Consider the following 12,391-nt stretch of genomic DNA (forward strand, 5'->3'; position numbering starts at 1 on the left):
GACTGAATATAAAAACTGAAGGTACTGAGGCTGTGCTTGCTGTAGACAACTCAACGTTTTCTTTTTTTATTGCTTTTAACCATAAAGAGTATTAAGCTGATGCTATGGTCTCAGTTTTTTTTTTTGTTAAAAATAACAAACAAGTTATACTTACCAGCTCTCTGCAGTGGTTTTGCACAGAGCAGCCTCGATCTTTCTCTTCTGGGGTCCTCTTTGGTGCTCCTGGCCTTTCCCTCCTGTTGAGTGTCCCCTACAGCAAGCAGCTTGCTATGGGGGCTACCGAGCTGAGCCACAGCTCCCTGGGTCCATTCAGACACAGAGCTGTGGCTCATCCCTGCACTCTTTCATTCCTCATTGGCTGATTCACTTTGATTGACAGCAGTGGGAGCCAATGGCGCCCCGCTGCTGTCTTAGCCAGTGAAGAGGGAAGCCCCGGGCAGCTGAGACACTCCTGCAACAACGCTAGATAGAGATGTCCCGCCGGTAAATATTAGGGGGCTTAGGGGGGCTGCTGCACACAGAAGGATTTTTATCTTAATGTATAGATTGCATTAAGATAAAAAAAAAAACACTTCTGCCTTTACAACCACTTTAAGGGAGAGAGATTTGCTTTCTTTGCATGTATAATTGCCTATCAAACACACTGAACCACGTAACACCAGTCCCTTTATCATCTCTGGATCCACATGTAAACTCCTGCTTGGAAGAAGGGAGGCCATTTATATGCAACATTCTCCTGCCAAACACCTCCGCCAATCAGGTATAGATCACAAAGCAATTCTAGAAGACTCTGCAAAGAAAATGGAAGAGGTAATAAACCCAAAACCAAAAATAATATATGTATACAGTATATTGCAGTTTACCGATCTTTAAATGTGGAGCTGCATTACTTTCCTTGGTTAGGCTTTTTCTCTTTATTTTCATGTAGGGATCCAGGCAGTAAGTTCAATATTTTTCAACTTTCTGTTGTGCGACGTGGCTCCAAAACAAAATTGACATTCTTTTTTTCCCCACAAATACAGCTTTCTTTTGGTGGTATTTGATCACCTCTGCGGTTTTTATTTTTTGCGCTATAAACAAAAATAGAGCGCCAATTTTGAAAAAAAAAGCAATATTTTTTACTTTTTGCTATAATAAATATCCCCCAAAAATATATATAAAAAAACATTTTTCTTCCTCAGTTTAGGCCGATATGTATTCTTCTACATATTTTTGGTAAAAAAAAATCGCAGTAAGCGTTTATTAATCGGTTTGCGCAAAAGTTATAGCGTCTACAAAATAGGGGGTAGTTTTATGGCATTTTTATTATTTATTTTTTTACTAGTAATGGTGGTGATCAGCAATTTTTATTGTGACTGTGACATTATGGCGGACTCATCGGAAACTTTTGACACATTTTTGGGACCATTGGCATTTTTACAGCGATCAGTGCTATAAAAATGCACTGATTACTGTGTTAATAAAAGTTGGTCTGATGGTGTGTACACCGTTTTCATCGGACATGTTTGGCCGTGTGTACAAGGCCTGATTGGTTCTGAAGCAAATCCAGTCGCCGTAGGTGCGCCCAATGCACGCATGTGGACCCTTGATGTACCATGACACTCATTTTTAAACGTATGACAACATGTTAACACACCTGACATATCTTTTATTAAAACTTACAAATTCGGGAAATAATATCAGCAGCTGAAATAGGAACTTATGCGCTTCCTTCATTATTTTTTATTAATTTATATACTTTGCTGCTGAAATTCACCTTTCAAAATGTATGCATGGAGTAACATAGAGTGTAAACGTTCAGTATAATTATTTTTTAAATGGTCCCAGCCTCTTTATTAAACCACTCATATATTACACATTGAGAAAAAAAAAAAAAAAAGGTACAGCGGAATTCTTAAAGCTCATAATTAAACCGCACAACTAACATTATATTCAGTGTCATATTTCATTGTCTACATAGGCAAGGTCAAGATCCTATGCTGCTTTATGGTTTAAGATGTGAGTAATTATCCCTTATTCTAAAACCACAGAACTCTTTAATTGATGTCATGTTTCACACATATTTCTTACAAGCAAGGTCTTAGTCCCAATCTAATGCTTTTACAAGGCAATGAAATTTACATTCAATCCATTTAATATGCTACAATGCTGGTATTAGACTCAGCTTGCTACATTGTGGTTTAAAACTAGTCTTTTGGCATCACTTGAATTATCATATGTATCTGTTACTGGGAGATATCATTTTGTCAATGATGGACTATGTATTCCTCCCCTGAGAAATTCTAGATGCACCCCTCCTACCTTGTAATTTGTCATAACAATATATATATATGAATGAATGAAAAACTTATATAGCGCGGCACATGCGAACTGAATCGCCTCTGGGCGCTTATATATATATATATATATTTATGACTAGTGGTGTATTTGTGTACTGTAGAATTTGTGCCGCTTTCGCTGCGTTACCTCTGCTACACACATTGATAACATTTCCTGAAAAAAACGTTTCATAACTGGTGCGATAAACCAGTGGCCCCCCAAAACGACAGATTGAAGCGGGGTGTTATATACCTTCTTCCACATATACTGCGCTTCTCTAGAGACTTTTGTCACAAGGTCATTTAAAAAATGACAGGCAGAGGAAGAGGCAGGCCCTTCCGCAGGGGTGGTAGGGGTAGGGCAGGAGAACCAGGCCGGAGCCAAAGTAGGAAGTGGCACAAGGTGCATTTGATTACGTCAAATGACACACCAGACTTGGTTAAGTGGCTCACCACCAACACCACCACCACCACCACCATATACCCTCCGCTTGAGTCACAGGAATTATTTTCCGATCCATCAGAAGACATGTCCGATGCGCAGCCATTCTTGGCATTGGATCAGGAAGAGGGGGTAGCAACAGCCGCCACTCAGCAGTCTGACGACAGTACCCAGATCAGCCCAAGGAGGTTAGTCCCCGCTGTTGCTGCCTACTCTGAGATCTCTACTGTTAGTGGTGGGGAAGGTGACATCGATGATGATGTGTCTACAGATGTCACGTGGGTGCCCACAAGAGAGGAAGAGGAGGGGAGTTCAGAGGGAGAGATGGACCAGCAGATAGGGAGGAAAGCAGGCCGAACTTACATTGCACAGGAGGGACAAGCCTGACTGCTAATGTATCAGGAGCGAGCCATCAATCATGTATGGTCACATCTGGCGCTCCCAGGATGCCGGCCCATGCCTCCGCAGTGTGGGCTTTTTTTAACGTGTCCACTGCTGACAATAGTGTTGCCATCTGCAGCCTTTGCAGTCAACGCATAAGTCGCGATAAGCCCAACAGTCACCTTGGGATGACCGCCTTAAGAAGGCACCTGGCCTCCCATCACCGAGCCCAGTGGGAGCAATGCCATCAGAACTCACAAAGCCACACTCCAGGCTCTCACCGTCCAGCCTCTTCTCCTCTATCCTCACAATTGTCCTCCACTCCACCTTCCATCATGCCGTCCTCAGGTTTTTCTTCAAAAAGGCAGACTTCTGTGGCCCAAATGTTCGATCGTAAAAAAAATGATGACGCCGGATAACCCTCTTGCCCAACGATTGACCGATGGCTTGTCGGAAATGATAGCCCGCCAACTACTGCCATATAAACTGGTGGAGTCGGAGGCCTTTCGAAAATTTGTGGCCATTGGAACACCACCATGGAAGGTCCCAGGAAGGAAATATTTCTCACAGAAGGGCATCCCTGTGGAAGACTTACAGCAGTATAGCCTGGAGGCATGATAGTGTACTCCGCTACTCTCCTATGTGCCACCAGCTCCTGCTCTCGGATCATGCCTTGTAGACTTACGACGGGCATATCAGTAGATACGCCGTCATAAGTCCGAATCCCCGCCGTCGTATTTTTAAGCGTATTCTCAAACTGAGATACGCTTAAATATTGCTAAGATACGACCGGCGTAAGTCTCCTACGCCGCTGTATCTTAACTGCATATTTACGCTGGCTGCTAGGGGCGTGTACGCTGATTTATGCCTAGAATATGTAAATCAGCTAGATACGCCTATTCACGAACGCACGCCAGGCCGTTGCAGTAAAGATACGCCGTTTACGTAAGGCGTTTTCAGGCGTAAAGATAAACCACCAAAAAGATGGCGCAGCCAATGTTAAGTATGGACGTCGGAACCGCGTCAAATTTTTCATGTTTAACGTTGTTTGCGTTAGTCATCTGTGAATGGGGCTGGGCGTAAATTACGTTCACGTCAAAACCAATGAGTCTTTGCGTCGTAATTTGGAGCATGAGCACTGGGATACGTCCACGGACGGCGCAACAGTATTTAGCATAGAACATGCCCCTAACCAGCCTATTTTGAATTAGGTGGGCTTACGCCGGCCCAGTTACACTACGCCACTGTAAGTTAGAGCGCAACTTCTTTGTGAATACAGGACCTGCTGCTCTAACTTACGGCGGCGTAGTGTATCTGAGATACGCTACGCCCGCCGAAATCTTTCTGAATCTAGCCCATAGTCATTACATTTTTGTTTCTGAAAAAGTCAGCAACAACAAATTATAATATTTAAAACCTTCTATGAATGTGTTTTCTGTTCTGAGAATCTTTTCAGTTAACCACACTATGCTTTCGTGGCAACTAGACACTGAGCTGAAAAGAAAAGTACAGGTGAGCTTGGTGGGTGAAATAAGGCTGCCCACTGATTCAGGAAGCTCTGACGTGATTACAACATAACTACAGAGGGGCATTAGGGAACTGGTCACCCCACTGCAGAAAGATGTGTTAGTTCCACTTGCCAGAAAATGGGGGGCTGATATTCTCTAGGGGAAGAGAACAAAGAATTAAAAGAACGTTTTTTCAAAGAGTACAGATTGAATAAATAAAATATGTATTATTGTTTATTGCCTGGAGATAGACTTTGAATTATTACATTGCATGAGAAAGAAAAATTATCATGAGGGAGCTTTTAACCTCCCTGGCGGTATCCCCGAGCGTGACTCGGGTGGATTTTCCATGCCAGGATAGGTATTCCTAGAGTCACGCTCGGGGTAGCTGTGCAGAGTGTGCAGCGGCGCGGCTTACCTGCTCGCTGAATTCACAGACAAGTTACTTACCTTGTCCCTGGATCCTGCGATGCATCCCCGCTGTGTGAGCGAGCGGGTCCTCGCTCGATTCACAGTGTCCCTGTGTGCCGCCGATCTTCGTTCCCTGCTACGTTACGATGCACGGGGGCGGAGAACGTCGCCAAATTCTAAAAAGTAAACAAACACATTACATACAGTATACTGTAATCTTATAGATTACAGTACTGTATGTAAAAAATACACACCCCCCTTGTCCCTAGTGGTCTGGTTACTCTCCTCCTTTCCAGTCTCTCTGTTTTACTGACCTGTTAATCATTAGCAGTGCCAACAATGACTGAAGGATAAAAGGGATGTGACCATTTAGAAATGTACCGCTAATAAAATTCAGTGTAGGTTGACTTACTAAAGGGGATTTTCTCTTTGCCAGGAAACGTTCTCTTAGTGAGTGTGGTATAAATTTACTTGGTAAATAATACCAAAGAAAATAAAATAAAAAAATATTTTTGTTTGCATGTGATGAAAGAAGTCAGCAGAGCCTCACTTCATTCACTAAGCTAAGGGAAAATTCCCTTGCGAAGTGAACAGCCAGTTTTCCTTTAGTAAATAAACTCCAACCTATTATATAGAGCACTAGTGCTAATTTCAGTTCTTAAGCAATAGTGCTTTTTAATGAGGCATACATACTATAAAACAAGACACATTGTAAATAATGAATTAAAGGAGAAGTCCAGCCAAAGCTCGTTTGGCTGTACTTCTCCTATTGATCACAGGAGTGCAGAACGAACATCGTTCTGGGCTGAAACTGGGATAAAGCCCACTGTTGGTTGACGTCACAAAGCTGGTCCAGGCTTAGGAAAGATCTTGACCATGTGGTCGGGATATGCCCACATTCCTGGACCAAGCCGCTGAGAGCCTGAGCCAGTGGCTCCCATCCCCTCCACAGACCAAAGCTCCAATCAGCGAGGAGGGGGCAGAACAGACAATGGCGGCTGACAGCCACCAGCTCTCTGCTCAGGGAGTGCTGAGAATCAAGCGATTGGTGGTGTTTTGTCACATGGTTCTCAGCCTTAGAGCCGGTGGGGAACAGATGCAGCATCGGACCAATGCTGCATCCACCCAGGTAAATATAATTTTAAAATAAAAAACATTTCCATACTTCTCTTTTAAGCTAAATTCTGAAATTCTGCACAAATGCAGACATGTTTTACTTGGAAAACATTATACAGAATATAATAGTAAAAACATATCAGTATAGAAAGAACATATCAACGTAATAAATAAAAATAAATGTGCTATGGAAAAAAAAGGGGGATGGGTGGTAAAAAATACTATTTGTAAATTGGCCTTACTCCAGCACTAACATATCTATTGATCTGGCAAATAACAACCAGAATTGGAAGATTTAAATGTGCAACAATCTGCACAGGAAAATAATCATACTTGCTAAAAGAACAGAACTAAGAAGAAATAGACAGGTCATCTTTGATATATTATCCATGGCTTAGAAACCCAGAACTATCTATTGTATTTTTTTACGCAGTCTTAGGATCTAACAATTGGGAGAATTGTTCTGTACTTGTACACAGGTGGTAGTTTGTTTTCTTAGCACAAGCTTGAGAAAAACCTAACACTATCTTTGTGTACGCTTCACCAGTCTTCAGGTACTTCCTTTTCTTTATAATGCAAGGTGGCATTTTGTTTCTGATATATGTCCCCATTTATTCTATCTTCTAGCAAAACTGAAAGCAGTTCTGGCAAAAAAGTTTTCTGTGCCTTTTTTTGAACTTTCGCAACCTGAGAATGCTTTCAGTAAAAGAAAAGCTGTGCGCTCAAAAGTTACACAAATCAGTGTTTCTTCAGCTGCATGCAGATCTGCCTTTTCAGTGACAATTATACAAAGAGGTCAATGCAGAAGTCTGATATAAAGATACGTGGGAGTGTGGTGCACAGAACATAGCATAGGTATTTATTTTCCTTCTTCTCCTATTAAGAGTTTATTTTTAATCATTAATGACTCTTTGTGCTAATGGCATACGGGACACGGTTTTCTTCTAAAATTACCACTCGCTAAGTCAATTTGAACTGAATTTGTCAGGTAAACAATAAAGATGTTAGGAGGTCATTCTACTTTTTCAATCATCTATAATGAGGACATTTTCAGCATTTTCCTATTAAGTAAATAGAATTAATTTAACAAGCTGAAATCTTTGTGTGTGACTAAGGTGGCACATTTAAAACCTCTTTAAAAGTTAAAGATTTCACAATTTTATTTGTAAGTGAATGAAATAAGAAACGTTTATTTTTTTTGGTGATAATTGGTTTTGAATATTTTTCTTTGTTTTGACGTGAAATAATACCATGTTGAAGGGACACACAAAGGAAATGCATTGGCCTGTAACTAAAAGCTTTTAAGGGAAGCACTTTTCATTGCCAGGTGTGTTTGCGTCATACTACAAGACTAAAATTACCTTATCCTACAAGGTTGCCAGAACAACCAGTCTCAAGTCAGTAATTGATGAATACACTTCTGGAAAAAAAGGTCATCAATGTGTATAGTTTTCTTTGGTGCTTTTAAGATTTTTTTATTATTTTTTTTATTTTTGAGCTTGTTTTGAAAAGCTATGTTCAGCAATATGTTCAAACATTCTTGAGCTGGGTACATACCAGTTATATTTTCCTTGGATATGATTTGCAAGACCAGAAACATTGACCAACATTTTCCAACAGCTAGAGTCTACATTGAATGGATTGAATTGGTAGACTCTTTTATTGGCAAATTATATTATGTAATATGTATTGGCGAATTGGAAAGAAAATCTAACTGACATTGTGGTCAGCTTTTGTCTACACATAGACATACAATCATCTATTCATTAACCCCTTTATGCCAACTGATGTTGCCATTTAAAATGGGCTCTGACACTTGAGGCTGGTAGGAGCGGCTTCCAATTTTTACACTGTGCTTACTGTATATTATCCCACCACTGACAGTTCAGTCACAATTCTTAAGCCTCACACACACGATCGGACTTCCAATGGACTTTTCCCGTGGATTTTGCTCCGAAGGGTGTTGTCCGTGAACTTCGTATGCATACAAACGATTTTCAGCCAACAAACACGAACGTAGTGACGTAATAGACGTACTACGTTGTTTTTCTGCTCTTTACCGCCACCCTTTGGGCAACTTCTGCTATTGTTGTCTGATCTTTAGCATTGGTTCTGAGCATGCGTGTTTGTACTTTGGACTTTAGTCCGATGGGATTTGTTGCCGGAAACTTTGTCTGTTTTCACAGCAAACATTTGTCCAATAAAAACGTTTGTCCGCTGGAGCGTACACACGGTCGGATTGTCTGCAAAAACAGGTCTGGTTTGTTGTCAAAAAGTCTGATCGTGTGTATGGGCCTTTAGCGTTCCAATGCCGTGTGCCCCAGAACTACACAGCTCCACATATATGCGGTGGCTAAGCCTTAAAGGGTCACTAAAGGAAAAACATTGTTTTGCTGAAATGACTATTTATTGGGTATAGAGACATAAAAGTTAACTGATTCCTTTTAAAAATGATTAAAAATTGAATTTAATCTATCATATAATGTGACTCTAGTTTCACTTTCGGTTTTAAAGGTACATACATGAAGTTCCGGGTGAGAGGTGAGTCGGGAAGACTCACAGAACAAAAACAAACAAATCCAGGGCAGTGTTTTGTTTTTAAAATTAATCTGATTGGTTCTGAGGAGTTTTAGACACACAGTAATGACAGCTTAGACCACCGTGAAAATCTCCCAGTACGATGGTTATAAGGAAACAGGCAACCAGGAAGTGTGGAGATCACAGCAGAATTACAGCTACTTCAAAGCAAAAACAAACAATGAGGACATGAAACCAGTACTGCAGTAAGGTAAAGGAAGCTATTTAGCTAAAAAAAAATCCTTTAGTGACCCTTTAAGGTCCACTCGCTTAGCTGCCGCATATATAAATGCAATAATGGTAAATGGGTTAACAGCGATTGAATTAATAAAAGCAAACCAATAACCTTGCAATTTCTTGTTCACTCAGTGAATTCTGATAAAATTACTTTGCAAAGAATACCCAATCATATGCAAGCAAACCAAAAGAAAACAGTTTTTTTTTTTTTTTATAAGCTACACTAAGGAAAAGGGAAAATTTCCCTCGCAAAGCAAACAGAATATTTGCCAATTGTCAAGGATCTTATTTCATAGAAAGATCCTTATAACTTCATACTTTAGCAAAAAAAATATATACCGTATTTATCGGGGTATAGCACGCTCCCGCGTATAGCGCGCACCCCTAAAGTTGCCCGAATTCCTGTGGAAAAAAGATGTTTTGTACTTACAGTTTTGGTGTCTTGCGCGGCATCCCCGCTCGTTTCCCGCGCCGAGTTTGAATACTGCGCCGACATATACCGAGCGCAGTACAGGGCTCGGCAACTCTCGCGCTGACGTCCTGTACGCTCAGGACGTCAGCGCGAGAGGCGCCGAGACTGCCCGAAGATACACAAGTGTACTGCGCTCGGTATATGCCGGCGCAGTATTCAAACTCGTGGCGGGAAAGCGGGTATCGGCGTATACCGAGCACCCACGATTTTGCCCTGATTTTCAGGGCAAAATAGTGCACGGTATACGCCGATAAATACGGTAAATGCACTTTTTAATACTGCAACAACATCAGATAACATTGAAATGATCCTGCAAGGTTTAGGAATGCATATTAGGAATGATTATTCAATTACTTTGAGCTATAAAACAGACATGCAAAGAGACAGTTTGTCCTGAAGAAAATGTCACAGTTTAAAATGTATCTTTGAGAGATCTTTGAGGTTGATTTACTAACGGCAAAAAGAGCTTAGTAAATGAGGTGAAAATCTGCTGACTTCCCGCATCTAATTATGTGCAAGCAAAATTTTTTTTTTTTTCTCACGTGTGATTTGGTATTCTTTGCAAAGTGACGCTTCCCCTCATTCACTAAGCTCTGGAGCTACTACACTTGCAAAGTGCACAGTCTTTTTGCCTTTAGTAAATCAACCCCTGTGTAGTAAGGGCTAAAACACATTGGGGTTTATTTACTAAAGGTAGGTGCACTTGGAAGTGTACATGGAAGTTCAGTCGCTGTAGGTCTGAGAGGGGCATGCAAGGACAATAAAAAACAACATTTTTACTTGTACATGATTTGGATGATAGAAATCAGCAGCTTTTGCCTCATTTCAGATCTTCTCCTCAGATCTACAGCGACTGCACTTCCAAGTGCACTTACAGTGCACAGTGGATTTGCCTTTAGTAAATCAACCCTATTCTCCTGCTGAAATGCGATTATTATATTATTGTTATTAATTATACAGGATTTATATAGCACCAACAGTTTTTGTGCAGCACTTCACAGTAGGGCAGACAGTACAGTTACAATACAATTCAATAAAGGAGGGATCAGAGGGCCCTGATCATTAGAGCTTACAATCTAGAAGGGAGGGTCAAGTGATATGAAAGGGTAATAACTGTGGGGGATGAATTGATAAAGAAAATAAAAGAACAGTTGTTAATTGGAGGCAGAGTAGGATTCTGCAAAGAGAACAGTTTTCAGGGATCGCCTAAAAGTATATAGATTTGGAAATAGTCTAACAGATTGGGGAAGGGTATTCCAGAGGATGGAAGAGGCTTGGGAGAAGTCCTGGAGGTGAATATGGGAGGAGGTGATGAGGGAGCTAAAGAGTAGGAGGTCTTGGGAGGAACGAAGAGGATGATTAGGTTGGTATTTTGAGACTAGGCTAGTGATGTAGCTGGGGGCAGTAATACTGCAAAGCACATTAACCGCTTAACGACCGCCGCATGTATATGTACGTCCACAGAATGGCACGTACAGGCATTTGGGCGTACATGTACATCCCTGCCTTTCCGGGTCCCCCGGTACATGCAGCGGTCGGAAACCCGCAGGGAGTGATCCGGGACGAGGGCGCGGCTATTCGTTTCTAGCCACCCCCTCGCGATCGCTCCCTGGAGCTGAAGAACGGGGAGAGCCGTATGTAAACACAGCTTCCCCGTGCTTCACTGTGGCGGCTGCATCGATCGTGTCATCCCTTTTATAGGGAGACACGATCGATGATGTCAGACCTACAGCCACACCCCCCTACAGTTGTAAACACACACTAGGTGAAGCCTAACTCCTTCAGCGCCCCCTGTGGTTAACTCCCAAACTGCAACTGTTATTTTCACAATAAACAATGCAATTTAAATGCATTTTTTGCTCTGAAAATGACAATGGTCCCAAAAATGTGTCAAAATTGTCCGAAGTGTCCGCCATAATGTCGCAGTCACGAAAAAAATCGCTGATCGCCGCCATTAGTAGTAAAAAAAAAAAAAAATTAATAAAAATGCAATAAAAATATCCCCTATTTTTTAAACGCTATAAATTTTGCGCAAACCAATCGATAAACGCTTATTGCGATTTTTTTTTACCAAAAATAGGTAGAAGAATACGTATCGGCCTAAACTGAGGAAAAACATTTTTTTTATATATGTTTTTGGGGGATATTATAGCAAAAAGTAAAAAATATTGAATTTTTTCAAAATTGTCGCTCTATTTTTGTTAATAGCGCAAAAAATAAAAACCGCAGAGGTGATCAAACACCAGCAAAAGAAAGCTCTATTTGTGGGGAAAAAAAAAGGACGTCAATTTTGTTTGGGAGCCACGTCGCACGACCGCGCATTTGTCTGTTAAAGCGACGCAGTGCCGAATCGCAAAACCTGGCCTGGGCATTTAGCTGCCTAAAGGTCCGGGGCTTAAGTGGTTAATGAGTGTATGTGCTTTAGCATGTTGTGGTGCCAATCATTTTTTTAACAGCACCCCAACACACTAAGTTCACACAACTCCAACACATTAGCTGCACTGCTATGAATGGTGTATGCACATGCTTTATTGCATTGTCAGCCTATTCATTTGAATGCAATGCATGCAAAAATTTGAAAAAATTGCATGCATGTACATTAACACAAAGTACCAAGGATGCCAAGATCTGAATAGGTCCTGAAATCTTTTCTTGTCAAATTTGTTTATTGAGTTTGAGATTATAAACGTTGATACAATTAGCAAAAAATTATTACATCAAATGGTAACATTAATTGAGTACACATAAAAATCATATGGAATAATAAACGTATATATTTAAGGATCTGCAAACTCACGTGAACAAATTTTTCGATTAAAGACTGAGATATTCAATCTATATATAACAGTTATATATTGTAAAAATATCAGAATATGAAAAAAATTATGAAACTTCATATTTTAGAATTATATGTAATAACGATGAAGGA

Source organism: Rana temporaria, chromosome 2, assembly GCF_905171775.1.
Source record: "Rana temporaria chromosome 2, aRanTem1.1, whole genome shotgun sequence".
Classification (NCBI taxonomy): Eukaryota; Metazoa; Chordata; class Amphibia; order Anura; family Ranidae; genus Rana; species Rana temporaria.